The sequence below is a fragment of the Equus przewalskii genome, chromosome 7 (assembly GCF_037783145.1).
Source record: "Equus przewalskii isolate Varuska chromosome 7, EquPr2, whole genome shotgun sequence".
Taxonomy (NCBI): Eukaryota; Metazoa; Chordata; class Mammalia; order Perissodactyla; family Equidae; genus Equus; species Equus przewalskii.
In genome coordinates this window covers 22,549,531-22,577,369 of record NC_091837.1, presented here as the reverse complement: position 1 = coordinate 22,577,369, position 27,839 = coordinate 22,549,531, and the positions used below count along the sequence as shown (strand labels likewise).

Sequence of the window (27,839 nt, the reverse complement as noted above, 5' to 3'; positions counted from 1 at the left end):
CAAAGACGTCATATCCGCACAACGGAACGGTACCCAGCCATAAAAGAAATGAGGCACCGACCCCCGCCACACCGTGGACGAGCCTCTGAAACGTTACGCTGAGTGAAAGAAGCCCTTAGCCGCCAACGCCACATACTATACGATCCCACTGATATGTACGTCCCGAATCTGCGAAGCTGTAGGGACAGAAAGCCGTGTCGTGGTTGCCAGGGCTGGGGCAGGGGGTCGAGGAGCGACTGGTTAGTGGGTTCGGAGTGATGAAAATGTTCTGGAACTAGACACACGTGGCAGTTTCATGACATCAGCAATGGACTAAATTCCACTGAATTGTTCATTTTAAAATGGTTAATTTTATGTTATATGAATTTCATTCCAATTTAGAAAAAAAAAGACATTGCAGTGTTGCGGCTGCTCTGGACAGAAGCGAAGAACCTCAACGTGCCCCCGCGGGTCTGGACAAGTGGGTTAGGTAGGCCTGAGCAGCGGCAGAGCCTAGGGCTGGCGAGCGCCCCCTGTGACGAGGAAAGACATGAACAGTGCAGTAAGCCAAAAGCCCCACATCACAGCAGAGTACGTGCAGTAGGACCCTATCCTCATGAAAACACTGCATTTGCACTTTTTTCTTAAAGTCTGTGAGGATATAGCCAAGGTCTGAACTATTGCAGTGACTATGTATTATTTCTTAAAAATTATTTTTAATGTAGGTGACACATGCATGTAGCAAAAAACCTTACTATAAAAAGATATACTATGACCAGGATGCCTCCTTCCCGCCCCCGTTCCTGCACACACAGCGACTCTCACCGCTTTCCTAGGGAGCCATCGGGGGTGTTCCACACCTCCGCAAGCACACACGTACGTACTCTCTTTTTTATTTTTTAAACAAATGAGAACCCACACACTGCTCCGGGCCCCGCTTATTTCCCTTTAAGGTGTGGCAGGCTGAATACTAGCCGCCAAAGACGAGCACGTCTGAATCCCAGAACCTACCAATATGTTACTAGATGTGGCAAAAGGGACCTGACAGATCTGATTAAATTAGGGGTTCTGTGATGGCGGGTTGTCGGGATGGACCCAGTGTAATCAGAGGGGTGTTTATAAGCAAAGCAGGAGAGTCAGAGCCATAGGAGGAGCTGTGAAGGCTGGAGTCCGAGATCTGAAGATGTCATACTGTTGGCTTTGAAGATGGAGTGAAGGGGCCACAGTCAGAAAGAAGAGACTCCTAGAGCCTCCAGGAGGAATGCAGCCCTGCCCCACCTTGACTTTGGTCCACGGAGATGGATTGTGGCCATCTGACCCCTGAACTGGAAGACAGTAAGCTGATGTCGCTTGAAGCCAACAACCTGAGAAGGCTCACGCAGCCCCTCAGAGGTCGTTCTGTATGGGGCGCTCCTTGGAAGGACTGCACGGGATGCCCCGTGGGGATGTGTGCAGTCCCACCTGCGACCAGCATTTAGACTGCTGCCCCATGTTCCCATGAATAACCCTGCACACCGTGTGCTACTTTTCTCATTAAAAATCATTACCATTTTGAAAAAAATATTCACAAAGATGAAAAGAAAGTTCTTTCTCTCCCCATAGTACTCTGCAGAGAGTTTCTTGCTGGTTGACTGGCAGAGCAGCTCCTGCAGCCAGCGGAGCTCAGCTCGAGCTGTTCCTGTCCCAGCCCCCCAGGGCCCACACCCTGCTCTCACGGGACGGGCTCAGGTGGAACCGTCACCACCAGCGAAGGGGAATGGAAGAATTAGGGCACCCTGGAGATTTCCCTCCTTCACCAGACAGGAAATAGAACCAGCCCGATGTAGGAAAACACCCAGCTTCACTAAGGCAAGCAACAGAAAATTTACACCTACCGTGACCTCCCCATTAAACTAGACAAAGCAAATAAAAATGGAAAAACCCAGTGCTTTTGCGATACGGAAGCTCGCACGCACTGCCGGGGCCGATGTTTCTGAACAGCCACCTGGTAAGAAGTGGCGAGGCCCCCAGGATGATCACACTTGACGTGAGCAGTTTGGGAACTATATCTCAAAGAAGTCACTTGAACGTGGATGGACCTCGAGGGCATTATGTTAAGCGAAATAAGTCAGTCAGAGAAAGACGATCTCTATATGACTCCACTCATAGGTGGAAATTAGTATATTGAGAAGGAGATCTGATCGGTGGTTACCAGGGAAAAGGGGGGGTGGGGGGAGGGTACGAAGGGGGAAGTGGTGTACCCACAACATGACTAACAAAAATGTACAACTGAAGTCTCACAAGCTTGTAATCTATCATAACATTAATAAAAAAAAAAAAAAAAAAAAAAAGAAGTCACTTGAGAGCAAAGGGACATGTGCCATTTGCACCCCAACGTTTAGAGCTAAGCTGGGGATTATGGGCGGAACTCGGAAACAGCCCACAAGCCCCGCTTTAGGGAAAAGCCGAGGAAGGCAGCGGGCTGCGAGGGGCGATGACAGTCCTGAGGTCTATGCAGAGATGCAGAAAGCACGCTGTTAAGCAACGAGAAGTAAGGAAAGCACACTCCAAACGTCGCACACACCGCTTGCAAATGTACAAAACCAGGCACTGTGCTGGGCTCTGGGGATCCACAGTGAAGAGGCAAGAACGAGGTCAGGGCCCTGGCAGGCAGATACTTTAGCCGAGGAGACGAACAAGGAGCCAAGGAAACACACGAGCAAGGCCACATCACCCCGGGCTAGGCGCGGGAGAGGGAAACACAGGAGGCCACAGGGAGCAGGCGAGGGCGCCTCTGCAGGCGGTGCTCTCGGAAGACTTCTGCGCAGGTCACTCTCACGACACCCCTGAACCGCAAGGAGGTAAGTCACAAGAAGACGGCAGGGAAGAGCATTCCCGGGAGAAGGAAGAGCGTGAGCACAGGCCGAGAGAGCAGAGAATTCAGGCTGTCCGAGGAGGAGGGAGGGAGGCCCATGTGGCTGCAGGGGGCAGCTGAGGGGAGGACGGGGCAGGAGACGAGAGTCAAGAACCAAGCAGGCCCCAGTCGCCTAGAGGGCTTGGTAGACAATGCTGAGGGGTGGGGTGGGGGTCGAGGGGGGGATGCAGAGGAGCGGCCAGATTCAGGATACACCAAGGGGTAGGACGTGCTGCTGGCCCAGAGACGCGGGATGGGAAGAGGAGCAGGCTTTGGAGTAGGAATACTCTGGGTTTCCTCCTTCTTGTAAACCAGTCAAGGGGAGGGCGGTTACTGGGGGGCTGTAGAGCCGTTCTAGAATTGCGCAAGCGTCAGCCCAAAGATTTTCAAAACCCTGCCCCTCCCAGCCTTTCCCCCAGGGAGTCAGGGGGAGAAGTTGCCGCCTCCAGCCCTGGTCTTACTCAAGAAGCACCAGCTGCTGGTGGGGCTGTCCGGAAACGCTGCAGATCTCAGATAGCCCTGACCACCCGGGGTGAAGGTGTCCAGGCCAAGAAGTGCTTTCCGAGGGCGGGGACGAGGGTGGAGGGACCCGGCTGGCTTGGCAGTAATCTTGGGCCAGGTGTTCGGCTAAGCTTTTACACCGACCACCGAATTCAACCTTCCCAGCCATCCCATGGGGTAGACACTGTGCATAACCCCGTCGGACAGACAAGGAAACTGAGGCATGGAGAGGTGCAGTCCTGTGGCTAAGCCCGCGAGAGCCCCCTGTACCCAGTGGAGGTGCTGGGTAGAGGCCTGGGAGTCCGGGAGGGGCCGCACTGCTCCCCACCCCTGTCCAGAATCTAACCTGGCCCCAGCCCCCCAGCTTGCTCTCGGGCACCCCCTACCCAGGCGAAGGATTTGCTGCCCTGGAGGTTCTTCCTGCAGGGATGGGCAGCCTGGCTCCTTGCAGCCTCCTCCTCGGGGTACCCAGCACTGCCTTCACCCCCACTTCTCTCCCTGCAGTCTTCCTAGGGGGCCCAGGCGGGGCAGGGTGGGGGCATGGATGAAACGACTTGGGGGTTCACACTGACCGGGTGTAAGTTCTGGTTCTGCCTCCTTGGCTGTGTGAGCCGCGGCAAGCGGCTCTGCCTCTCTGAGTCTCGGCTTCTTCACCTGTAAGAGGGGAGAAGGATGGTACCTGCCTCACCTGTCGCCGCTGCGCGGTGCGGTGGTGGACGGCTCCCGGCCCCGGTGAGCGCTCCACGCACACGGGCGGTTCGTATCAACGCTCCCATTTTCAAGGGGAGGCGGCCGAGGCCAGGAGGGGCTTCCCTCCCGGTGCCGCGGGTCCCGCGTGCCGCGTGCCGCCCCCCGCCCCGGGCTCCGGTACCCCCTGGGCACGGCCGGGGTCCCGTCCTCGGAGGCCGAGCACCTACCCTGCGCCCGCCGCCCGGCCGCCCGCCGACTGCGAGCCCTGCGCCCGCCCCGCCCTCGCTTCCTCCCGCCCCGCCCCGCCCGCCCCGCGGGGTCCCGGCGCCCCGGTCCCGGCCCGTCCGCGGGCCTCTGGCTTCCCCGCCGGCCCCTCCCGCTCCGCAGGCCACAGCCCGGCCTGGGCCTCCCGCTGCCCCGCAGACGGACAAAGGTCCCGCCTGGAGCCGATCGCGAATCACGGGAATGCTGGCCCCACGGCCGAGCCGAAGGGAAGGATGGGAGGAGGGAAGCACTTCCTTCCTCCGGCGGGGCCGCACGAACAGGGGAGCGGGGCTGCTCCGGGCGGCCCCCCGGGGCTGAGCACTCAGGGGCGGCGAGCAGCTGGCTTGCCCTGTGCGGTGTCCGTCAGGCAGGGGGCAGAGGCTGGGCCCAATGTCCTAAGCGGGTGGCCAGCACTGAAACTGTCAGGGTGCCCCTGGGCGAGACCCGAGGTGGAGAGGGGGCACCCTGCTCCACGGCTGGGACTGGCAAGAGGGAGCCTTCTTGCCTGGAGCCTGAGCTCCTCTATCCTCCCTGGGAGAACTCCTACTCACCTGCCGGGGCCCAGCCCTATGGCCCTCCCCTGCCTGCCCTCCCCTGCCCGGCTTCCCCAGACTCTGTTCATAGCTCATTTTCTGGAGCTGTTCACACCGTGGAGTCAGTTCCCTTAGCCTCTGTCTTCCTGAAAGACCACTTGTCCCAAATTTCAGAAGGTGGGGGCCGTCTCCTGCACACCTCCCGCTCCTGGTTCAGCTGGGCCGGGCGTCTCCATTCCTTGGAGCAGTTGGTTTCCTGCTGCTGCTGTAACAAGCCACCACAAACCTAGTGGCTTCAAACACACAAATGCGTTACCTCAGGGCTCTGGAGGCCAGAAGTCCACACGGGTCTCGCTGGGCAGAAATCAAGGCGTTGACAGGACTGGGTTCTTTCTGGAGGCTCCAGGGGGCCCCCTCCTTGCCTTTCCCGGCTTCTGGCCTGCATGCCTCCGCTGCTGGTTGCATCGCTCCGACCCCGCTTTCATCATTGCGTTCTCCAGAGCTGACCCTCCTGCCCTCCTGCCTCCCTCTGACGGGGACGCTTGATGACACTGGGCCCACCTGCATAACCCAGGACACTCTCCCCATCCCAAGATCCTGGACTTAATCACACTGAAAGTCCCTTTTGCCACATACAGTAGCATATCCACAGGGTCTGGGGATCAGGGTGTGGACCTCTCTGGGGGGCCAGTATTCTGCTCACCACCTATCTTCTGCTGAGTCTGCTCTTCCCAATCCTGTCCCCCACCTCCTGGATAGCAGCCTTTTTTAAAAACGTCTCCGTCTGATCCGACTTCTCAGTCATATTTTGTTATTACGCAGTCCTATTCCAGCCTTAAGGTGTTGTCTGGTCCACTTTAAACTCCAACTTCGTATTTTATTAAAAACTTCCCCCTTCCCAGGGCCAGCCAGACAAGAGTGGAGAGGACATGTGGACTGGCCTGTCCCTGGCGTCCCCTCCCTCAGGGCTGGGGAACGGAAGAGGGGGAGGGAACAGCAGTCAGGCATCCCCTTCCCCGACTGCTCACCTCGAAGCTGCAACCCTGCTTCTGTTTTAACAACGGATCCCACCTGTAGTTGTAAGCTTAGCACAGGCAGCTGGCGGCCTCAACAGGCTCAGAGCCTGGCCTGGCGGCTCGGCGACCGCGTTGGAGGCATCGCTGGTTATTCTCCCCATGTGCTGCCTATTTGTCCACACTGCAGCGGCCCTGGGAAAGCCTGCAGCTGCCAATCTTACCTTCGCTTGGAGACTGGAGCCATCAGCAGGGACCTATTTTCAGGAATCAGGATCCTCAGGGAGCGGGTTAGCAAGTCTGGAGAGCTTAGTAATGTCCTCAATATTGCTAACTTCACTGAAATCCCTCTACTTCTCAGAGGACAGGAAAAGAGCTCAATTGTGTTATTACATCTTTATCCCAGCACAGAGTCTGGCGCATAGTAGGTGCTTTACATTCCTATTGCATAAATTAATAAATGCGTATTGAGCATAATAAGATAAGGGTGCCCACCATCACTGCTTCTGTTCCACATTGTACTGACAAGCCCAGCCAACGCAATAAGACAGGAAAAGAAACAAGAGGTACAAAGACGGAGAAAAGACAAACTATCGTTTACAATCAATGTGATCGTCTACCTAGAAAATCCAAGAGACCCAACTGATTACTATCGGATACCTAGTGTGTGGTAGGCCCTTTCTAGACACCTAACGTAAGATGAAGACACAGCCCTTGTTTTCAGAGAGCTCCCATTCTAGCTGGGGAGTTGAGGCCAATAGTCCTCAGGGCAGAGCCCCCTGTGATGGGCAGAAGGAATCCAAGAGGTCCGTGAACTTGAATGGGAAGAAATCATGCATTTATTTTCATTACCCTCTAACTGAAATTTAGCATTTCCTTCAATTATGAATGCAGGTGACCAACCACAGTTGTATTAGCAGTACCCATGACTTTGTCATCAATCAAAATCACAGATGTTTTCCGATCACAATATAGTTCTGGTAGACGTCTCAAATCGTAACTTACACTCCCCACTGCTTGAAATTTACAGTAGTTATTAAACCAGCTGTTAGTTCTTACAGTTTAATGTGTTAACAAAGAACTTCATATATTACTTTATCACAAATAATAAAAAATAATTCAATATATGCATTTTAAGATAATTGGTGCTCTTTTGTAGAATGATGCATTCTATTTTATGCATTTAAAAACAGTGCTTTGAAAAGAGGACTCAGGTTACAAAAAAGCTTAGGTGCTCCTGCTTTAGAGGAAGGACTTGTCTGGTTTGGGCAATGCCAGCACAGTTCTCTTGCACAAAGGAGTTGCTGCCCCCCCCCCCGCCCCTCCTCCTTCACATTTCTTATCAAGCAGTGAACCCAGCTTGCTCAAGTACGGGTCAGTCATTGTCCCAGGAGCTTTCTGGATGTCCCACCTTTTGATGTTCATGGAGACTTGTGAGGAAGATCTAAGGAGGCCCTGGGGTCTGGGCCTGGTTGTGCCCCAGAACAGCTGGCGCCGGGCCGGGGCAGTGGCCAGTTCTAGCGTACCCAGCGGGAAGACAAAGGGCTGCCTCTGCTGATTTGGGTTCCTCCAGGGCAGTGTTTTCAGCTGCTGCAGCTGACCACGCCCCGTCCAGGGAAAAGCCAGGTTCTGGCTCGTGGAGAATGTAAGAAAATGGAAAGGAGGAGAGAGAAGTAGATGAGATCTCAGCCAGGGCCGGGCTTCTGGATTTCCCAGAGTTGCGTCTGCCATCTGGGTCCAGGGGCTCCTTTTGCAACAGACATGATTCATCTACAGCAGCAACAGCCACACGAGGCTCTCTGCACAAGGCTCGGGTGCCTGTGCGTGGTAATGGAGCTGCATTAGCAGGTCGTGGCTAACTCGGACTCCTCTGATACGGGCTCAGACCTAGGCTTCCTAGTTCAGAATCACATGGAAACAGTAGAAAGATCACAGGAGTTGGCATCAAGGAGACCGTCCCTTCCCTTGCTAGATGAGTGATCTTCCATTACTTCAGCAGTCAGCTTCTGAGCGCCAGCTATGTGCTAGGCACTGAGAATACAGAGGTGAGTGAGATGGGCAGGTCCCACCTCCTCTCAACAAACTTACTCTCTGTAGGGAGGCACAGAAAGGCCAAATTATGAAATAAATGACCAGGGAGTGATGGCAGAAAATAATAGTGGTGGGGGTAGAGATGAAGCCCCACCAAGGTAGGATGGTCGGGGAAGGCTTCTCTGTGACATTCAAAGTAATACTGAAAGCTGAGGTACAGCCAACCATGAAGAGAGGGGAAATCCTTCTAAGCAGAGGGAACAGTATGTGCAAAGGGCCTGAGGTGGGAAAGAGCTTGGCCTGGTGAGAAATGCAAAGGAGGCCAGAATTACCGAAACGCGGTAGGAGGCGAAGAGAGTAGTGAGAAGTGGGTCAGAGCAAAGGGCAGAGGCAGCAGGAGCTGCTACAGAGCTCACGCGCAGCACAAGGAGCCATGGGGATTTTAAGGGTTTTTTCTTATTGTGATAAAATACACGTAACATAAGCTTTACCATTTTAACCATTATAAAGTTTACAATCAGTAGCTTTTAGTACATTCACACTGTTGTGCAATCTTCATCAATATTCAGTTCCAGAACTTTATCATCATCTCAAAAGGAGGTCCCGTGCCCACTACGCATTTACTCCCCTTTCTTCCTCCAGCCCTAAGCGCCCACTGATCTGCCTTCTGTCTCTATGGATTTGCCTATTCTGCACATTTCATGCCCAGAAGAAATGGAATCATACAGCACGTGGCCTCTTGGGAGTGGCCTCTTTCACTCAGCGTGTTTTCGAGGTTCGTGCATGTTGTGGCAGGTGTCGGTGCTTCATTCCTTCTGTGGCTGAACATCCCACCGCATGGACAGGCCCTGTTTTGCTTATCCACTCATCCACTGACACGGGTCGGCTTTCCAGAGGTAACTGGTTGCTGGGTGGGGGCCAGACTCTAGGGAAGGCAAAGCGGAAGCACAAGTGAGAGACCCTGACGGCTTGGACTGGCGTGTTGGGGAAGGAAAAACCACGTGGCTTTGGGATCCATTAGGGAGATGGAACTGGTGGGTGGACTGGACGTGGCGCGTGAGGAAGGGGTGGAGCACCTGGGTGACGGCGGTGCCGTCAGAGATGCAGAAGCCTGGGAGGCGACAGGTGGAGGGCATCCCAGTTGTTTCAGTAACGTTTGGCCTGAATCATCAAAGTGGCGGTGTCACGTGGTCTGGAACTTGGCAGAGATGTTTAGGGTGTGATATCACGATAGAAGAAATACATATTTTGGTCTTTGTCCATGGCTCCTGGCCAGAGCTCCTGAAACCCTTGTCATTTCCTATGTGATAGGAGCACCAGGAGCATCTTTTCTTATAATACTTGGTTTTGTCCCCAGCTCCTGAACCCACTCCAGAGTGAAAAAGTGAAAGGAGCGTCTTTCGTTATTCATAACAGGCCCCTTTTGAATGCCCCTGAGTTTATGGAAATGAGGTGACTTTTGGAAAGCCCCTAAGGATGGGGGGGCTGGTTGCCAGGGAAACCAACCTGTGATTAGAGAGTTGGAACTTTCAGCCTGGCAGCACCCCACTTCCCCCAACCCCCCATCCCCTGGGGACGAGAGAGGGTCTAGAACTGAGTTATTCACCAACGGGCCATGATTTAGTCCATCATGCCTGTGTGATGAAGCCTCCATTATACCCCGCAACTGAAGGCTCTGGAGAGCTTCCCGGTGGAGCCCGCGGAGGGGCTAGGAGGGTGGGGTGCCTGCGGAGGGCACGGGAGCTCTGCACTCCACCCCCACGCCTTGCTCCACGCATCTCTTCCATCCGGCTGTTCTGGAGTTGTGTCCTTTACAATAAACCCTTAACTGTAAGGAAACCATTCTCCTGACTTCTGGGAGCCACTCCAGCAAATTCTCGAACCTGAGGAGGGGAACATGGGAACTTCTGATCTATTGCTGGTCAGTCAGCAGCACGGGTGACAACCTGGACTTGCGATTGGTGTCTGAAGCGGCGGGGTGGGTCTGTGCTAACTCCAGGCCGTTAGTGTCAGAGTTGCTTCGTGTGTAGAGAGAAACAGGGAGTTCCTCTTTTAGGGTGTCATCGGAGCACAGCTGGTGTGGAAAACCTCGGGAGGCTGCGCTCCCACTCCTGGAATGTCGACAGAGGGCCCAGGTCTGAGCCAGAGGTCGAGCAGAGGGATGGGCTGGGAGGGCCCACACCAGAGTCCGCCTGCCTAGCACGGTCCCTGGAACGTGAGCATCCCGTCTATTTGGCTCTTACTGTATGCCATGCGCTGTGCTAAGTCAGCATCCTGTCGCCAGTTCACAGAGACTGAGACAGCTGGTAAGAGGCACGGCTGGCCCACAACCATGTTCCACACACAGGCTCCCCGTGGGCTCCCTCCCCACCTGAGGCAGCAGCAGTGGGCGCTAACGTGTGGGGGTCAAGGGCTCCAGGTCTTTGGAATCTGTCCTGCCTGTTGAAGTGGGTGAGCCTTATCACTGGGAAGAGGAGGGCAGAAGACACTGGGAATATGTTCTCCCATTTTCATGAGCAGAACCTCAAACTAAAGGATTTGGCAGCATCCCCTTGTTCCACCTGCTGGTTACTCGTGGAAACTACTCTCGACAAGGCGGGTTAGCCCTCCCGGCCAGATGGGTCCCACGCTTGTCCAGACGCAGACCCAGGATTGCCTCCCCAGCTTCCCTCCACCCAGGAGATGAGTCTAAGCCGATCTTGGCCGGTCTATCTCTCCTTGCCGTTTTGTTTCAGCAAAGGGCCTGTGACCCAGTGCTCCAGCCCGTGAGACCTGGGGGGACGTCTGCTGGGGCTTCTGCGAAGAGGACCTCACAGGAGCCTGCCTCTCTCCTTCCTGTGGTCAAGGTCTGGGCACCTTGAGGGCAGAGCGAGGGGGAGGAAGCGCGTGGCCCTTGACGACGCTGCCGAGTCGCTGGATCCGCTCCCGCGAGCAGCCACGCGCACACTTCCGTTTTGGAGAGAGGATGACTTTCCCTCTTGTCTGGGTCAAGGTCCCTGTTACTTCCAAGAGCATCCAGCCCCTGCCGTGCTTGCACATCGGCTGCTCAACGCCCATTTCACTTTCTCTTGGGAACAGTGTCCACTTCCCATTTGGGGAATTAACTCACGTGGTGGGTCCGGTCTGGTGAACTGTTCATCAAGGTGTCCCCCTCTTCTAGTGGAGAGGTGGGCACGTGACCCACCCAGAGCCAACGGGAGAGACAGCAAATGGTGGGCATTGGCTCGCGTCAGGGTGGGATCCGCGTGGAGCAGCTCTGGGGCTGTTGGTGCTTGTGGTCCAAGCCGGAGGCTCCCTTCCACCCTGCAGGTGCCTCGCAGTCTTCCAGTAAACTCCCTGTTCGCTTCGGTCAGCCTGAGCTGCTTCCTACCAGGGGCTGAGGGAGAGAGAAGTCCCTGGGTGAAGTGCACGCCCTCCATGAGGAGGCGGGGTTGTAAACAACCCACTTGAAAGGGTGGCAGGAGGAAGTGGACAGTGATGCTAAGACCTGGGAGAGAGGAAGGGCCACCTGCTGCGTGGTGCCAGCGGCTCAGGCCTGTGCGCCCATACCTGCATCTCCTCGCTGAGCTCCGCGACACCCGTGGGGCAGGAGCTCTGATGGCCTAGGGTTCCGTTCTGCTGAAATAAGTCCAGACCATCAGTGGCTTAAACACGCCAGAAGTTGTCTTGTGTCAAAGGCTGGAGGCATGAAGTGCAGGGCTGGCAAGGCCACCTCACTCCACAGGGCACCTCCCAGCTCACCGCCCTGCCCTTGCTGGGACCTCCTGCCTCCTGCGCAGAAACGGCGGCATCTGTGGTCCAGACAGGAGAACCGAGGAGGGGAGAGACAAGAAAGGGACAATAGATGCTGGGCAGCCGACTCTTTGAGCGGCCTCCCACCTCATGTTAGCACTTAGTCCCAGGACACCTAGCTGCAAGGGGACATGGGAAATGTGGCCTTTCTTCAGGGCACCTGTGTCCAGCCATGAAGTGGCAGGGCGGGACTGGAGCTCCGCCTGTGGGAGCTGTGGTTACAGTCACACAGAGGAAAGCCAAGTCACAGGGCAGCTGAGGGCGCGGGCTTGTTGGGGGACGTGGTCTTTAAGCTGGGGCTTCTGGGTTAGGAAAAGGGGAGAGGAGGGCATCGTAGGAGCCACGTTCGAGAGGAGAGGGAATCATTTGGAAGAAAACGTCTTTTCTCAGGGCGGCATCTTACAGAGTGCTCTCTGGCCGCAGCCTGACTGTCTCCAGCAAGGGCGAGCTCGCCACCTCTGAGACAGTGCACTGTATTTAGGGATATTGCTAACACTTGGCCATCTTTCGTGTTCCCCCCTCGGCATCTCTCTCCCTTCTTCTGGTAACATCGGCTGTCCCCTACTTTCACTCCAGGTGGTTTGAGAGAGGCTGACCCAAGCAGGCCAGAGGGGCTCCACGGGGCCTCCGGCTGGAGCTCTCAGTGGAGAAGTGCTCTGTGGGACCGACACTTGCAAGGAGGGTTGCGTGTGGGGCTGTACGGCATCATGTGGAGAAGGCCCGCCCGGGGTTAGGCCAGCCCAGAGGAGAGCAGAGGCACCTGACGGAGAAGCGGAGGCTGCCTCCTGCCGACCCCAGGCGAGGCCCGGCCTCCAGCTGGGCTCAGGGCTGCCCTGGGCAAGTTCGTTGCACAAACCAATCAATTCGCTTCTTGCTGCAGCCAGTTTGACTGGTGTCTGTCACTGCCACCTGCAGAGTGCCAACCAATAGAGGGGGAGATGTCAGGCCTCTTTCATCACCACCTCGGGCAGTCAGGGAGAATCTGTGTGTTATGAAAGCAGCAGGGTGTGGAGCAGTGTTTCTGCAAGCGTGGTCCCCGAACCCCCAGTATCGGCGTCACTCTGATGTTGAACTCGATGAAAATGCCCACTCCCGGGACCCCCTTTCCAAACCAGCATCTCTGGGGCGAGGCCCAGGATGCTGCATTTTTGCCAAGCGCTCCAGGGGAGTCTCAGGGCAGCAGACCTGAGACCCAACAGCTGAACTAGGTGACCTGGGATCCAGCCCAGGTCCTGCCACCAACTTGGACGGTAAAACAAGTCTCTCTAGATTTTCACTAACAGCCAAACGGAGCCGTTCTGCAAACTGGCTGTCCCCCGTGTCCTTTGCGCTGAGGAGATGCTGTGTGCGCACCCCCTGTCTAACACTCACGACCACGGAGCATCTTCGTGTTAAGGACAGAAATGGAGGTTCAGCAAAGCTGACTGACTTGCCTAATGTCACTCTGCCGGTGACTCTGAAACCAGCTCCGTCTGTCCCCAGGTCCCCACTTGTCAGTGCCTTGCCGTACCGCCTGTTGTCTTTAGAATGAAAGGAGAACTTGCTTTGTGTCAGGCATGTGGACTGTCACTCGTGCTAGACGAGTCCTGATTCCTCCACCCACACTGACGGCTCACCGGCAGCCCTTCCCCCTCCCAATGTGGCCGTCCTCTTTCTCGTCTTCCCTGCTACCATCCTGGGCCACGTCCCACCACCTTGCGCTGGCAACAGTCTCTCCACGCCCATTCCCGTCTCATCAGATCTGCTCCTGACACAGTACTGAGAGTGATTTTTACAAAATCTCATCTATTAAGAAATATTGCAGATATTCAAAAAATTATACCAAATTTTATTTAAAAAACCCTCCATGTCCTCACCACCAGGTTAAGGGATAAAGCACTTTTCCTTGAGTCACAAAGCTCAGGAACCTTCCCTGGCTTCCCCTCCTCCTGGGATTAAAATCCTAACTGTGGGGGGCTGGCCCTGTGGCCGAGTGGTTAAGTTCACGCTCCACTTCGGCGGCCCAGGGTTTTGCCAGTTCGGATCCTGGGCGTGGACACGGCACCACTCATCAAGCCATGCTGAGGCGGCGTCCCACATGCCACAGCCAGAAGGACCTACAGCTAGAATATACAACTGTGTACCAGGGGGCTTTGGGGAGAAAAAGGAAAAAATAAAATCTTAAAACAAAAAATCCTAACTGCGGCCAAGGAGGGGCTGCCTGGTCTGGGCCCCGCTCCCTCGAGCCCCACTGCACCCTCTGCACTCTGCTCCTGCCGCCCTGCCTGCACTTCCTCTCATGCCCCAGGCTCCTCACCCAGGGCTGCCGTGCCTGCTGTTCCCCTGCAGAAATACTGTGCCTGCCACCTGGGTCCAGCGGCCCCTTCTCACGCCCAAGTCTCTGAAGCAACGGCATCCCCTCAGGAAAGCCTGCCAGCTCCCCAGATCAGGCCGTGCTGGGGTGGCTCCCCGCTGACCGCCGTCCACACCGCTTGACGCCTGCCCTCCCACCAGACTGTGAGCTCCACGCGGCAGAACCCTGCCTCCCCAGGGCCTGGTGCAGAGCGGCCGCTGTAAACATCCCTGAGTGAAGAAAGGTACTAATGGGACCCCAGTAAAATGCGTCACACTCACTGACTCGACAAACATGTACTGAGGGCTGCTACGGGCCAGGGCCAGGCGAACACCCGTTTTTAAGAACGCATCATTTGGCCTTAGTAATAACCATCTGTGCCTCAGTTTCCTCTTTCATCAGTAAAACGGGGATCAGAGTACCTCCCCGGGGTCTGGGAAGACTGAAGGAGGTAACGCGGGGACAGCTCAGCGTGGGCCTGGCCCACAGCAAGGGGCGCTCCGGGGCCGACTTCAGGACAGGCCCTGGCTCTTGCACCAGACAGAACACGGGCACCACTTGCACCTGCTGGGTCTCGGGCTCTGGCCAGCAACGTCGTTTCTCGAGCCACACGGGTCGGTGCTGGCAACACCGGTTCGTCTCTGCACTGCCCCCCCCAGCCCATGATTGCTCATGGAGGGAGACAAAAACGGCTGCTCTTGAAGACGCTCAGCGGCTTTCCTCGGTGCGGGGGATTCACGCCTGTGCTGGTTGGTAATTCTAGGGGCTGGAGAAGGAAGGAGCGGAAATAAGCACATTAAAACTGTTCTCTCATACGATTCCACCCAGTCTGCCGCCAGGAGGTGTGGGCTGGGTCACAGGTTTTTCCTGGGGAAACTCAAAGATACAGGTACTTGAAGGATACAACTTTTAAGATTTGGTAGCAATTTTAAACCGTTCTGTTGAGATGCTGGTTTATTTCCTATCACTGCTCTTATTTCCTCTCATGCCCCAGGATCCTCGTTCAGGGCTTGCACACCTGCCGTTCCTCCTGAGGAAACACTATGCCTGCCACGTGGACCCAGCAGCTCCTTCTCATGCTCAAGTCTGGAAAGTAAGTTGATGGAAAACCCAGAAGCCTATTTTGGCTGAAAGTGATAGCTCAATTCAAACTGATCTAAATAATACAGCAAATGTATTTGTCACTTAACCAAATTAGTCCAGTGGTAGGATAGGGTTCAGGTATGGCCTGATCAAGGCTCTGGCTCTGTTTCTCTGCTGTTCTCTTGGCCCTGCTATTTCCCTTGGGTTGGTTTTGTCCTCAGACTAGTTTCCCTTCTTGCAAAATGTAGCAGTTCTAGGCTTCATATTGGCATACCACAACTTCCAGAGCAGAGAGGCCTTCTTGTCTGCCCCTCTCCCATCGAAGAATGGTCCTGGGCTTTCTTCTGCTCTGATTAGACCAATCTGGGTTGTCTTTCCACCTCTGAACAACACACTCTGGCCAGGGGAATACCATGTGCTAGGTGGTTGGGCTGGCTGACCACTGCTAAACCAGTTTCTCTGCCAAGGAGTAGTGGGTTAATTCCACCCAAACTTTGGCTCTATATGCCAGGAGAGGGTGGGGTGGAAGTTAGGGAGGCAACTGTACTGTCCAAAATGTCCACCACAACCAGCTTGGATTATCTATATCCAAAGTTGGGAAATATTTACGTGTGAGCAACAGAGCTTCCCGAAGTAGACTGAGAGGAATAGGGATACGTGAGCCCAGGCCGCATCAAGGACCACTTCCTCAGCCTGCAATTTCCACCCAGACCAGCCACTCGGAGGCCCTGGTATTTTCCAACTGTTTCCAGTTTCACCCTCACAGAAACGACCCTGAAGCCCAGGAAGAGAGAAGGATCTGTTCTGGTACCTCTAAGGTCCACCGAGGACACATCAGCTGTTCCATGAAAATTTCTCTTTGAAGGAAGGAATTGAGGGTGCGTTGACCTGTAATCAGAAGGCGCTTACTGACAAGTCATTGAAACTCGATGTCCGACACATCCAGACATGTCCACACTCACAAATTCACACATGTGCTCCCAAATAAAAACAAATGACCCAGAAGAGCACAGAAGAAAGGTAAGACCAAGGAGGACCGGGCATCAAGACGGCCCTGGTTCTGGTTTCAGCTCAGCACGGCCCCCCACCCCCTCCCTGCCTGTGGCTGTCTATGTGGCCAGGCCCACCTCCTGTGAGCACACTTACCAGTCAGGGCCTCAAGGGCCAAGCAAGGACATCTGTAACACGCAGGGACACTGAGCTGGGGGCCACTGCCTTGCCAACAAGCCAGTCTACTCTCAAACTCCGCTGGTGAAAGGCAGGTGGGCAAGTTGATATATCAAACTATAAATATATATATAGGTGCTTACCCTTTGACCCAGAAGTACCTCTTCTATGAACCCAACCCAAAGACAGCGGGCCAGCGACATGGAAAGGCGTACGTGCGTTACTCACGACGGCAGTACTGGGACAGCAGGGCTAGGAGCCGCCCCCGAGTCCGCTGAGAGAGCGCTGGTTGAACGAGCTGCCACCTCCCACCCTGGAGGACCGCGGAGCGGGAAAAGGGCAGGAGGAACTCAGACACGGCTCGGGACCGGTCTCCAAGAGGAACTGCTCAGGAAAGTGTGTCCGACGCGCTTCCATTCTCCAAAAAGCGGCGTCCGGGGACACGGAGCTGCGTTTCCTCCGATTAAACACACGCTCTTAGGAGGATGAACAGCGTGAGGGAGGGGAAGGGTGGAGAGCGCAGGGAGAGAAGCTAGACGGCTCGGAATATCCCTTGCTTTGTATATTTGACTTTGAGACTATGTAAATATTTTATACTTAAGTACAAAAGCAAAATTAAATGAATGTAAATTAAAAAAGCAAGATGAGGGGCCGGCCTGGTGGCGCAGCGGTTAAGTTCGCATGACCTGTTTTGGTGGCCTGGGCTCGCGGTTCAGATCCTCGGTGCGGACCTGCACACCGCTCATCAAGCCATGCTGAGGCAGGCGTCCCACATACAAAACAGAGGAAGATGGGCACGCGTGTTAGCTCAGGGCCAGTCTTCCTCAGCAAAAAGAGGATTGTCGGCAGATGTTAGCTCAGGGCTAATCTTCCTCATACACAAAAAAAGCAAGATGAAACCAATGAGCCTCTTTGTTTGGGATAATCCCACTGAGAGGAATTGTCTTAGGTGACTCTAAGACACAGTGACTTGTGCATCCCAGCAGGACTGAAAAGGACTCTAAGGACAAAAAGAACTCTTAAAAAATGTGGTCATCACACCGTTAATAATATTCATATTGTTATTCTGAAACTATTATCCATAACGTAGGATGAAATAAATAAATAATTATGTTACTACTGCTAGGGACTAAGATTTTCATTATAAGAGAAGAGATACAAATGTAAAATCAAAGAAGTGAAAATTGTATAATCTTAAATTTGGATTGGAAATATCAGCATGAACTAATGATTCATTTTCTCCTAAAAATACGTATTTCCTGGCTTCGTTCACTGAAAAGGCCTAGAGACTAACGACGCAGTGGCGAAGAGCAGCCACCCCACACTCAGACAGAAAGCCCTCCACTAAAGGGAACGTGGCTCCCTGGGGAAACGGAAAAAAGCGCAGAAGGAACCTTGGGCCTCTTGTCAGAGCAGCAGGCAAGGAAACCGACCAGGAGAGTCCTGTCAAGAGGACACAGGAATAAAAGGGCACGGGCAAACTTGAAGAGGCTCTGCCTGTCGACGGCCGGCGCAGCGTGAACATCGAGCAGAACAGGAACTGCAATGGACCGAAGCATTTCAGACATTCTAAACTCCGCGAGCTGATGAGACACACAGCAAGACAGAACAAATCCTAACTCACGGCTCCGAGCTCGCCCATCCTTTGAGAGGACGTTGGAAACACATTTTTATTTGTCAGGTGTACATTATTATACACCAGTTTCTGCACAGACTGCATCATGCTCAACACCAACAGTCTAGTTTTTATCCACCAGCATACACATGTGCCCCTTTACCCCTTTTGCCCACCCCCAGACCCCCTTCCCCTCTGGTACCCACTAATCTGTTCTCTTTATCCATGTGTTTGTTTCTCTTCCACATGCGAGTGAAATCATCTGGTGTTTGTCCTTCTCTGTCTGGCGTATTTCACTTCATATCATACCCTCAAGGTCCATCCATGTTGTTGCAAATGGGACGATTTTGTCTTTTTTGTGGCTGAGTAGTATTCCATTGTGTATATACACATCTTCTTTATCCAATTATCCGTCGATGGGCACTTGGGCTGCTTCCACGCCTTGGCTATTGTGAACAACGCTGCAGTGAACATGGGGTGCAGGAGTCTCTTTGGATCGCTGATTTCAAGTTGTTCAGGTGGATACCCGGGAGTGGGATGGCTGGGTCATATGGTGTTTCTATTTTCAGTTTTTTGAGGAATCTCCATACTGTTTTCCACAGTGGCTGCACTAGTCTGCACTCTCACCAGCAGTGTATGAGGAGAACACACTTACTTTGAAAACTGGTAAATAAAAGGAAAGAACCAAGCTTCGATGCTGGCTTTCCTGCACGCGCTGTAACTCCGGGTCATCCAGTCGCAGAGGAAGGGCGGTTTCTCCGGAAAGGCTTCTTTTAGGTAACAAGTGAAGAGGGAATGACAGGTCAGAGTGTGGACACTTTGCAGTCCCTGATGCTTTAGTAGCATTGCGGACTCAGGGACCTCAGTCTATTTGAACTCTGACTGGATATCAGGTGCGATAATGGCATCACATTTATGTTTTAGAAAATCATCTTTCAGAGGTACAAACTGAAATATTTATAGATAGAATGAGATGATCATGTTGAGGGGGTGGACAGAGATGACGCAGCTTGGCTCCGAGCTGATGACTACCGAGGCTGAGTGTCGACTCCATGGGGGTCCAGAACTCTCCTGTCTAATTGTGTATATATTTGAAATTTTTTTCAGAATGAAAAGTTGAAGAAAACTGATGTCCCCCTTTGATTAACAGTTTGACTTCATGGAACTGATCCAACAGAGAGAGCTTACACTGAACACCTGTGCACCTCAGATGTGCCAGGGCACCTATCCCAGCACTGTTTACCGGAGCAAACACCTAAAGTCCGTCTCGGGGGCTAGACGAGTCCTGGGGAGACTTCACGAGGAATACCGTGCCGTTCTTGCAATATGTACCCACATACGGGACAATCTCCAAGACTGACTATCGAGTATAGGTTAGTATACTTACCTAAACCAAGATGTGGAAGCGTGTTAAACACTGTCTGTAAGGAAAAAAGGATCAGCTTATCCTTATAAACGTACAGACTTGGTGGTTCATTTTCTCTGGGGCAGAGAACTGAGGCGTAAGAGACTGTCCATCCTTTCCACTCAAATTGTTAACCACAGGCATGAGCACTGCCTACCACCTAAAACCAGTGAGAGAGCTCAAACAAGCCTCCCGGGGCACACGGACTCAGGGCAGCGGCACAGAGCCGTCACCGTGAGCGCAGCCCCCCCGCGGCCCCCCAGGTCCCTCACAGTCTCGGGCCAGCCCTCGCTTGCTTTCGGGGTGTGGCCCCTCTGCTTCCTCCTGGCACAATCAGAGCGGTCCTGGGGCCCCCGGAGCTCATTGCCCTCTTTTGGTACGGATTCAGAGGCGCTCCCCAACCTGTACGCCTTGAGGAACTGGGGCTGGCAGCGTGGCGTCCTACAGAGAACAAACGTTTCCAGGTAAATACTGTCAGTTCTGCTGTTGGATCACGATAGGGTTTCCTTTCCCCCTGCATTTTTCTATTGTACTTCTGACTTCACACTTCTCTATTTTCAACAAAGGGAGGAAGAACATTCTTTTAATAAGCTTTCTGAAAAGTTAAAATCAGGAGCTAAGCTGAAAGAAAAGAATGAGGTGGCTCTATAATGTATAATATGGGAAGTCTACAACATATAGTAAGTAATGAAGACAATGTTTCAATACCATTCGTGTTAAAAAAAATTAAGATTGGGGGCCAGCCCCGTGGCCGAGTGGTTAAGTCCGTGCACTCCGCTGCAGGTGGCCCAGGGTTTCGTTCGTTCAAATCCTGGGTGCGGACATGGCACTGCTCATCAAGCCATGCTGAGGCAGCATCCCACATGCCACAAGTAGAAGGAGCCACAACGAAGAATATACAACTGTGTACTGGGGGGCTTTGGGGAGAAAAAGGAAAAAAATAAAATCTTTAAAAAAAGAAAATTAAGATATATACTCATACATGCTGGTGTATGCACAGCATATCCCTGAAAGGTGTTCAAAAAACGGGAGCAGCTCCATCTGAGGAGAGGCATCTGGGAGGAGCAGCTCCATCTGAGGAGAGCCATGGGGGGAGCAGCTTCACCTGGGGAGAGTCATCTGAAAGAAACTGCTTCATCTGGGGGATCAGGGATGAAAGAAAGATTTACTTTACCATATTAGAGTGTTTGGAGTTTTAGAAAACAATTACATGTTTTACATCTATTAAACAAATAAAAGATTAAAGAATGATTAAAAAAAATTAAAAATTTTTTTTTACAAATTTAAAAAAATTTGTAACTGATTTGTTGAGACTGTGTGTGAAGTTACTTCTCCTACAGTTTTCCAGTTGGCTCAGTGTTACTAATAGAAAGCTTGTGGATCTTCGCAGAACGGAATTTCCTAAAAGTGCTTTTTGCTAACTAATTCTGTTTGGTTATCACCTCCATGATGGTTGGGGGATGGAGTTTTGTTTTGTTTTGTTTTACTTTGACTGTTTCATACCTTTCATTTAATGCCTCGTATGTACTGCACAGCTGTCATGGGTCTGGGGCTAAGTTCTTTCTATGTAGTAACTTATTTACTCTCCCAGAAACCACTGATATAGATGCTACCACCCCTGTTCTAACCAAGGGAAACACTGAACAGAGAGGTTAAGTGACTTGCCCAAAGCCACACAACCAGAAATACAGTGAAGCGTCCCCCGGGCCCTTGGCTACAGAGCCCATGACCTAACCACTGCCCAGCACAGCCCTCAGAGAGGAAGAGCGGTGAGCTGCTGCCCAGGTGGGCTTCTGCAGCCTTGGGAGCTAGTGGAACCAGCTCAAGGCCACACGTATCCACAAACTCCTTAGAGAAATGGGTATCTGTTTATATACGAACTAGCTGGGGCAGCACGGTGTGCAGAAAACCTTCTAATTTTGAGTTAGTTTTCTTACTTCTTTGTAACAAAGACTCCTAAAGGAATAGAAAGCTTAAACTGAATCTCACCCATCTATATTGTTCAGAAGCTATTAACAACTCAAAAAGTTCCCTCATGGCTGGAAGATGTAGGATTCTACTGTTTATTCATCAAAATGAACACAGATGTGCACAACATAAATACTAAAGTTATTACCAATGGGATCTCTGTTACTCTTGGCAAAGAAACCACGAGTGAGATAATTACTAACAAGACTGCATAAATACCATTTTAAAATGCTAGACCCCCCCCCCCCAAAAAAAAAGAAATTCATTCTAGGCCTGAGTTCATATTTTAGAAATCCTCTCTAGAATTACAGGAGTAATTATAAGAATGGCCACCACCTTCAAACCAAATTACGCTTGAGGTAGGACCCAGGCCCACTCACTCATTTCAAACCACCCCTGACGCCCTCTGATGGTGCGAACGTGACGAGGCTGTAAGGCCTTTCCACAGAAAGATGCACATGCGCACTCACAGGTAACAGACTGCAGGGAATTCCAGGGAGCTCCCAGACCCAGACCAACAACCAGAGGCTGACCTACAGAACTAGGAGGGACGAGCTTCTGTCTGGTCTCACTGCTCGATTTCTTTGGCCTCTGTAAGTCCTGACAGCCTTTCCCCTACAGAAGCTTCACCTCCTGGTATGGAATCCAAGCGGTACAATACATTCTTACAGGAGGAGTGCTGCACAGCAAATCAACAGGCGTCTGCAAAATAATAGTAGTAACAGACCCACCCAGTAAACTATTTTCTACACCAAACTCGAATCTTAAAAGGATTTGCAGGTGGTAAGTTCAAATAATTTAAAAATAAAGTAAAATATAATTCTTATTTGAAATGGGATCCAGAATCAGAGGAAGAAACCATTAAAGAGAAGTCTGACAATTCTAAAGTCTCTGGGTTTAAGTGGTGGTGTGTTTGAGTTCATGGAACAATAAACACAGCGCCAAAGATCACCTTCCTTAGATCGACCACTGAAACAGGAATGAGCTCAGAGACTGGAGAGCACAGTATGGAGAGGGACCTTGAAAGATCCTCCTGATTAAAACTGCCAAAATGCTAAATGAAATAGAAAAACTGTTTTTAAAGAATACACTTCAGGGCTGGCATGGAAGGGATTAGCAGACTGACCCGTAAACGTGGACGCAGGAGCCTGGACCTGTGGGAGCAGGTGGCTTCTGCCTTCAAGGCTCCTACAGAGCCCCTGAGACCCTCCGCTCCAGTCCTTCCGATCCTCTGGGGGTGTCGGGGAAGGGGATAAAGCTGGACCTACTGAAGCCCGGGAATCTCATAGGAAGCTGCCGTTTTTGTGGGCCAAAACCTTTATGACATTTTGTAGGCATTCTCACATGGTTCAACCTAATTATAACAGATCCTAAATACTGCTGAGTAAATGGCATAAAGGCGAAATAAGCCTGCCACACAGAGGGAGAGAGAAAGAAACACGCCTGTCTCCATCCTGGCACTGGGTAGAGTGAATAAAGAGTTCTCTCCTGAGAATTCACAACGAGGGCCTGCAGGTTTGAGGCCTGATATCACGATACCTATGGGATCCGACAACATCAAGCAGGGAACGCTGAGACTCTATGTTGCTACCCCCCCAGTGCACTAGCAGAGGCAAACTCCAATCTTCTCTGGTGGAACTCAGCTTGAATCCAGGCCACTCCCAGAGACTCCCCAGGGAGAAAGATGCAAGGAAAATGGGCAACTCTCAGTCACAACCGGGAAACACAAAGAAACAACAATGAGAACCAGTAGGAACAGATGACAGAAACAGACCCCAAAGACTTCAGATATTGGAATAGTCAGATGGAATATAAAATAACCACGTTTATTATATTTAGAGAAACAAAACATAAGTTTAAAAAGATTAGCAGAGAATAAATGACAATGAAGAAGATTTTGAAATCAAAACAAAAATAGAACTTGAAATAAAGACATAGTAATTAAAATAAAAATTCAGGGGCTAGATTAAATAGGTACAACTGAGGAGAAAACTAGGAAACTAGAAGATAGAGTTGAAAATATTATTGAGAATGAAGATCATAGGCACAGAAATGGAAAAAAATGAGAGGTTAAAGAGAAATGGAAGAATGATATCTCACTCCCATCTCATTATAAATCTCCAGGGAGAGAGAATGGAAAGACGAGCAAAGGTATTAACTTCCAACACTAATAATGCATATTAAAGTTGCTGAAGTAGTCACCAAAAGAACAGTCATAAAGAATGTAACTTCTGGGCTGGCCTGGTGGTGTAGTGGTGGGGTTCGCGCATTCGGATCCTGGGTGTGGACCTACGCTGCTCATCAAGCCGTGCTGTGGCGGTGTCCCACATGTAAAACAGAGGAAGACTGACACAGATGTTAGCTCAGGGCCGACCTTCCTCATCAAAAGAAAAAAAATATATATAACTTCAAACCAACAGAAAAAAAGTGGAGGGAAAAAAAGGCAAGAAAGGAGGGGGACACCAAATTTCACCCTCAAAAGCCATAAAATAGGAATTGAGCATGTCAATATGGATAAATCTCTAAAAAAATAAGTGTCAAAGGAAACCATTCACAGAATACACACAGTATAATTTTCTTTATATGAAGTTCAAAAATTGCCAAAATTTAACAATATATTGTTTAGGGCCAGTCACAATAAAAAGCAAGGAAATGATTAATCTCAAATTCGAGACAGGGGTTAACTCTGGAGGGGGTGTGTAACTGGGAAGGTACACAGGGGCTCTAAGCTATTGGGAACTCTCTCTCTTAAACCAGGTGGTGGGTATGTGGCTGTTGTATATATTTTAGTATTAAGATACTTCACTAAAAGAAATAGACACTAAAAAATACACAGCATATAAAACATATAACATAAAATGGTGATACACGTTGAAACACACACACATTGAAATCCACTTAATAGACCCACAACTAAGATATACAACCATGTACCGGGGGGATTTGGGGAGATACAGCAGAAAGAAAAAAGAAATCCATTTAATTAAATTACACACACACACACACACACACACACACACAGACACACGCGCACAATCAAGAAACAAAAAAAGTTGCCCTGGAACCCCCTCAAGAAAACGCTGGTCTCCTAAAGGTTTTGTTCAGATCTGCAGAAAGTTTCCCTGATCTACCGTGTCCCATGATGCAATGCTAAGCAAGGAAAGCAGCCAAATAAGTCTGAAAGTGGTTCCTCTTTCCACCCAGAGTACTGGGACTGAATTTCTTAGCTGGTTGGGTCTTAGACAAGGCATGGTCAGTCTGAGGAGGCTCAAACAGAAGGCTGTGCTGACGTCTTACCGATGCTGGTCTGCAAACACAAGCCTGGAAGTAGCGGCCAGTATTTCTCGTAGAGCAGTGGTTTCGATCCTCGGGGCTGAAGCTGGCAGGGGACAGGCAGCCCCCAGCCTCTGCTTCTACAGGGCCGCTCTGCCTTTATTCATCCTACATAGGATGCCTTTGTATGATTTTGTTTGAAGCCTCCACCTGTCAAAACAGTTTGAACAGCATTCTCTTAGAGGAACCCTGGCTTTCTGGATTTGGGAAGAGAACGTACATCACCTTTCTCAACTCTAATTGTAAAAATGTAAAAGCAGAGGCTGAAGTTTTGAATGAAGTGTTGACCTGAGCACGATTATGGACTTTAAAAATAATCTTATAAAACGTGCACCCAATAAGCAATTTGCACAGCAGCAAACCTTGGGACAGCTGGCCTTCTTTCCTCTCGTCGCTAGTCCCACTGTCATGACACACACCCAGTGGCCCTAGAACAGCAGAGAGGAACGTGGGGTAGACCTGAAACTGACCTAGGCCAAGCGGGTGAGCAAAATCCAGCCAACGATGAACCTGGGCGTATCAGTGTTCACACTGCACGGCTTCCTGAGTGGCGGATTATTTGAGTCCGCCACCTGTTAGAGTCGGCTCCAGCTATCCCTTAATCATTAGAGTTGGCACTAAACCCAAGATGCTGGTGTTTTGTGGGTGGGTCATCAAAACTTGGAAAGAAGTGATTTCACTTTGGGAACTAAGAGGTTTAGAATTTGACTCCTCTAAAGGCTCGTGGAGCTGGTGAATGAGCAAACCTCCAGCAGATGGCACGTGAACTTCTGCCAACCTCAACAAGAACATCTTCGTCCTACCCGCTCTCCTGCCACACCTACCTAACTCGCCAGGGTTTGGCTGGAAAGGTCAAGCAGCTAGTCTGTCCCAGAACATAATGATTGGTTACTGTTCTCTTGTTCACCAGCCCTGAACAACTGCTGTGTGGGCTGGTCCTCTCTGGGAGACACAGTATTTGATACTGTGCTAATTGGGCGGCTGGAAGAAAAAAAGGAATACATATTTTTAAATTGCTCCTTACAGTTTTTCTACAGTTGCACCAAATACACATCTTGGCTGAATGATTATTAAAATTCAGTGTTTGGTCACAGCCAAATATCACTGTTAGAGAACGAGTTGTTTGGGACCTAAGAATGAATTTGAAATCTATCCCAAAAAACTTTGTCAGAATTTCCCAAAGCTTGACATTGGGCAGGAATGATGCTTAGCATCATCAGTCACTTTACTATCTGTAATACCAAGCAGAGCTGTTACCTGAGGCTGGCCATGCCACCAAACTGAGTGTCACATCCTAACAGTAAGATAACTCGGGGTTTAATTTACACAGTCCCTCCATCTCAAGCCTTGTGCAGCACCTCAAGATGCTGAATGCCTTCATTCCAAGTGCTGTGAACACTTAGAAGACTGCTGCCACCCTGGGTAATTTCCAAGATTTCGCATGCCTTGTATTTAAAAATTCTTAAACGTTTGTAGCTCAAAGAATATATAGTACTTCCTGAACTTATCTAGGTAACAATCCATTTCCCTATTTAATTATTGCTTTCTTAGTTTTAACTTTTGGATTACAAAATAATGTTCATAACTAACTGAAGTGCTTTACTCAATCCTACATTTTATTCTTTCAATAACTGACTATATATACATGACAATTTTCACAACTAAAGTGCTTACCTGTACTTGGAATTATTCAGATAGCTGCAATAACTCTGAATCCATGCCTGTCTGAACTATTGAAGCTACAGTGCTGAAGAGACGGCGCAGTCATCTCTGTGATCACAATCACTCATCATGAGCTAGTTCAGCGATGCCAAGAGTGTAACTCTGCTTTCTATTTCAGTCTTGGGCTGAGGTTGAAAGCACTGATAGTATGTCACTTTCACTCTCCATCTGAAGCTCACATACATAATCCAGCAAGGATGAGTAGAAACTGACTTTTATCTGTGCCTGGACCAAGTTTCCCTAACTAAGTTCCTTGGTGTTGCCACTGATGTAAATCTCAGAAACATTCTTTGGAGTCTTACAGTCGTTAACTGAATGCTTATTATGTGAAAGACAAGTTGCAGGCATTTCTTGTGGGTTTAATCTTCACAATTCCACCACTAAGTATTCTAGTCCTGTATTCTATAGGTGAGAAAATCACAGCCCGGGACAGGGGATGTCCTATCTTTCTGGTCTAGGCTCATGTGTACATCTGACTTGCAGAACTGAGAAGTGAAGAACGATTCCTGCAGATTCAAGCTAGCTGGTGTGCAAAGCTGGATGAGCTTTGGGTCTGTCTGTTCTCCAGTTGGGAAAACTTCAAACCTTTTAACCTCCTTTCTGTAAGAGCTCTTTAACGTCTTCTGTGTACCCAAACATGAGCACACATTCCTTCTTTGCCCTCATGCAGATCACCAGCTCTAGCCCCCTTCTCCTAAATTCACGTGCTACTCAGGTGAGACTCCTGCCTCAGTGGCTGTCTCAAGTCACATGCTTAGTCTGCAGACTGCCAAAATAAGCCTAACATTCTTCATGCAGCACGCCCCCGCGATGGTTCTTTTGTCTTTCTTGGCTATCACCATGCCCACCTTGCCTTAGTTTACCAGTGGATCTTCCATGTTCACTTCCCAGCAAAGTGAGTTTCCTGTCACCCTCCCTTCACGGTGCCACACAGGGGAACAGGTGATTCCTCTTCCGTCCATCAGTCGCTTGGTGCCTTCTTCCCAGCTCAGCACCCAATCATTGGTTCTTAGGCCCCCAGGTCCCATATTCCATTCATGCGTATGTTACTTGGGAAGCCTTTAGTCTTCAGATGCTTCAAGAAAAAGGATGCTATGTTAGCATCTGTGTTTTTCACTGCAGCTAGATGTGGGCAGGCCTAGTCAAGCAGGTACAAATCAGTGACTTCAACAGGTGGGTTTACACTACATAGAGCATTTAGCTACATAAGGATGGTTATCACCTTTCTTTCTGAATGGTTTTGTACTGGGGCTGTCCTCCTAACAGGAGGAACTCTCTCTTAAAAAAACACTTAAAAGAAAACTAGAATTTAAAATACTACACTAATAATTGCAACAACTTCAGGTTTTCTAGAGCTTCCTTCCTCTGCTGCAGAGATCTCTAAGTGTTCTGTATGCAGTCAGCAAGCAGAAACGCTTAGCTGTGCACGGCTCAGTTCAGCTCACAACGCGGCTACAAAAGGCAGGTGCTAGTGAGAACTGAGCCACTTGAGATAATCAAACACAGGAAACCGCATTA

At 50.8% G+C, this 27,839-nt stretch overlaps 1 protein-coding gene and 2 long non-coding RNA genes across 5 annotated transcripts in view; 1 reads left to right on the top strand and 2 right to left on the bottom strand.

The window, feature by feature from the left end:
* The window catches only part of HVCN1 (hydrogen voltage gated channel 1), a 35,007-nt gene extending 30,365 nt beyond the window's left edge, over positions 1-4,642 (bottom strand). Inside the window, exons 1-2 of one of the 3 annotated variants that reach the window (XM_070628964.1) lie at positions 4,493-4,642; positions 3,946-4,027 (exon numbers count right to left, since the gene is read on the bottom strand). The gene's annotated coding sequence lies outside the window, so the exon portion shown is untranslated. Of the gene's footprint in view, positions 1-3,945; positions 4,028-4,061; positions 4,363-4,492 lie in introns of those variants that run through there. The other 2 variants (XM_070628967.1, XM_008508476.2) reach the window with 2 other exon arrangements.
* A 4,019-nt stretch (positions 4,643-8,661) lies between these two features.
* On the top strand, positions 8,662-20,583 carry LOC139084739 (uncharacterized). The gene is made up of 3 exons (XR_011542416.1): positions 8,662-8,800; positions 15,023-15,121; positions 19,001-20,583. It is a non-coding gene; the product is annotated as an uncharacterized lncRNA (long non-coding RNA).
* Positions 20,584-23,073: 2,490 nt separating this feature from the next.
* LOC139084740 (uncharacterized) lies at positions 23,074-26,240 on the bottom strand. Its single transcript, XR_011542417.1, has 2 exons — positions 25,424-26,240; positions 23,074-24,749 (listed from the first exon to the last, which is right to left on the bottom strand). It is a non-coding gene; the product is annotated as an uncharacterized lncRNA (long non-coding RNA).
* Positions 26,241-27,839: the final 1,599 nt, after the last annotated feature.